Below are 3,184 nucleotides of genomic sequence, written 5' to 3' on the forward strand. Positions count from 1 at the left end.
ATCCCCCCACCCTGCCTAGGGCTGTCACCCCCCCCCCACCCCGACTACGGTTGTCGACCACCCGCTCCTCCTAGTGCTATCATCCCTTCCTCTGCCTAGTGCTGTCCCCCCAACTCCATCTAGTGCTATCCCCCTGCTCTGCCTAGTGCTACCCCCCGCTCCACCTAGGGCTGTCGCCCCCTACTTCGACTAGGGTTGTTTCCCCCCTCTCCGTCTAGTGCTATTCCCTTGCTCCACCTAGTGCTATCCCCCCCTGCTCTGCCTAGTGCTATCCCCCCTTCTTAGTGCTGTCCTCCCCAGTCTGTCTAGTGCTATCCTCCCGTTCCGTCTAGTGCTTCTCCCTTGCTCCACCTAGGCCTGTCGCCTCCTGCCCCGACTAGGATTGTTGCCCCCGCTCTCCGTCTAGTGCTATTCCGCTGCTCCACCTAGTGCTATCCCCCCCGTTCTGCCTAGTACTATCCCCCCCGCTTAGTGCTGTCCCCCCAGGCTTTCTAGTGCTATTCCCCTCCACTCCGCCTAGTGCTATTCCCCCCAGCTCTGCCTAGTACTGTCGTCCCCCCGCCCCGCCTAGGGCTGTCGTCCCCCCGCCCCGCCTAGGTCTGTCGTCCCCCCGCCCCGCCTAGGGCTGTCGTCCCCCCCGCCCCGCCTAGGGCTGTCGTCCCCCCCGCCCCGCCTAGGGCTGTCGCCCCCCGCCCAGCCTAGGGCTGTCGCCCCCCGCCTAGGGCTGTCGACCCCCACCTGCCCCGCCTAGGGCTGTCACCCCCGGCTCCGCCTACTGCTATCACCCCGCTTTGCCTAGTGCTATCCCCCCGCTCCATCTAGTGTTATCCCCCCACTCCGCCTAGGGCTGTCGCCCAACACCCCGCCTAGGGCTGTCACTCCCCCCGCCTCGCCTAGTGCTATCCCCTCCGCTCTGCCTAGTGCTATACCCCCACCTAGTGCTTCCCCCCCACTCCGCCTAGTACTATCCCCCCCCTGCTCTGCCTAGTGCTAACCCTCCCGCCTAGTGCTGTCCCCCACGCTCCATCTAGTGGTATCCCCCCGCTCCGTCTAGTGGTATCCCCCCGCTCCGTCTAGTGGTATCCCCCCGCTCCGTCTAGTGGTAACCCCCCGCTCCGTCTAGTGGTATCCCCCCGCTCCGTCTAGTGGTATCCCCCCTCTCTGTCTAGTGCTATCCCCCCGTTCCGTCTAGTGCTATACCCCCACTCCACCTAGGGCTGTCACCCCCGTTCCCCGACTAGGGTTGTTGCCCCCATGCTCCATCTAGTGCTATCCCCCTGCTCTGCCTAGTGCTATCCCCCACTGCTTTGCCTAATGCTATCCCTCCCGCCTAGTGCTTTCCCCCCCCCGCTCCGTCTAGTGCTATCCCCCCGCTCCGTCTAGTGCTATCCCCCCGCTCCGTCTAGTGCTATCCCCCCGCTCCGTCTAGTGCTATCCCCCCGCTCCGTCTAGTGCTAACCCCCTGCTCCATCTAGTGCCATCCCCCGGCTCCGTCCAGTGCTCTCCCCCCGCTCCTCCTAGGGCTATTGCCCCCCGCCCCTCCTAGGGTTGTCACCCCCCGCCCTGCCTAGTGCTGTCGTCACCTGCCCCACCTAGGACTGTTGCCCCTCTGCCCCGCCTAGCGCTATCCCCCCACTCCGCCTAGTGCTATCCCCCCGCTCCGCCTAGTGCTATCCCCCCGCTCCACCTAGTGCTATCCCCCCGCTGCGCCTAGTGCTATCCCCCTGCTGCACTTAGTGCTATCTCCCCGCTCCGCCCAGGGCTGTCACCCCCCGCCCCGACTATGGTTGTTGCCCCCCCATTCCGCCTAGTGCTATCCCCCCCGCTCTGCCTAGTGATGTCCCCCATGCTCTGTCTGTCGCTATCCCCCCGCTCCGTCTAGTGCTATCCCCCTTCTACGTCTAGTGCTATCCCCCCGCTCCGCCTAGGGCTGTCACCCCCTGCCTCTACTAGGGTTGTTGGCCCCCTGCTCTGCCGAGTGCTATCCCCCAGCTCTCCGTCTAGTGCTATCCCCCTCCCCCACCTAGGGCTGTCTCCCCCTGCCCCACCTAGTGCTATTCCCCCTCTGCTCTGCCTAGTGCTGTTGCCCCCCGCCCGGCCTAGTGCTGTCACCCCCCTGCCCCACCTAATGCTATCCCCCACCCCTCTTCCCAGTGCTATCCCCCTGTTCTGCTTAGTACTATCCCCCGTTCTGTCTAGTACTAACCCCCTGCCCCCTCTAGTTCTGTCCCCCCGCCCCACCTAGTGCTATCCCCCCTCCGCCCCGCCTAGTGCCGTCGCCCCCCGCCCTGCCTAGTGTTGTTGCCCCACCGCCCCACCTAATGCTATCCCCCACCCCTCTGTCCAGTGCTATCCCCCTGTTCTGCTTAGTACTATCACCCTGTTCTGTCTAGTGATATCCCTCTGCCCCGCCTAGTTCTGTCCCCCCATCCCACCTGATGCTATCCCCCCTCCACTCTTCCTAGTGCTGTCTCCCCCCCGCCCCGCCTAGTGCTGTCGCCCCCCACCCCGCCTCAGGCTGTCGCCCCCCCGCCCTGCCTAGTGCTGTCGTCCCCCTGCCCCGCCTAGGGCTGTCGCCCCCCCGCCCCGCCTAGGGCTGTCGCCCCCCCGCCCCGCCTAGGGCTGTCACCCCCAGCCCTGCCTATGGCAATCGCCCCGACTCCGCCAGGTGCTATCTCCCCACTCCGTCTATTGCTATCCCCTCACTCCGCCTAGTGCTATCCCTGACTGCCCCGCCTAGTGCTATCCCCAAATGCCCCGCCTAGTGCTATCCCCAACTGCCCCGCCTAGGGCTTTTCCCCGCCGCCCCGCCTAGGGCTTTCCCCTGCCGCCCCGCCTAGAGCTTTCCCCCGAAGCTCCGCCTAGGGCTTTCCCCCACCGCCCTGCCTAGTGCTATCCCCCCCGCTCTGCCTAGTGCTATCCCCCCACTCTGCCTAGTGTTATCTCCCCCGCTCCACCTAGTGCTATCCCCCCTCCCCACCTAGCGCTATCCCCCTGCTCCGTCTAGTGCTATCCCCCCGTTCCGCCTAGGGCTGTAGCCCCCTGCCCCGACTAGGGTTGTCGCCCCCCCCGTTCTGCCTAGTGCTATCCCCCCACCCCCGCTCTGCCTAATGCTATCCCCCTTCGCCTAATGCTGTCCACCCCCCTCTCTGCCTAGTGCTATCTCCCCGCTCGGCCTAGTGCT

The sequence above is a fragment of the Tachyglossus aculeatus genome, chromosome 22 (genome assembly GCF_015852505.1).
Source record: "Tachyglossus aculeatus isolate mTacAcu1 chromosome 22, mTacAcu1.pri, whole genome shotgun sequence".
Taxonomy (NCBI): Eukaryota; Metazoa; Chordata; class Mammalia; order Monotremata; family Tachyglossidae; genus Tachyglossus; species Tachyglossus aculeatus.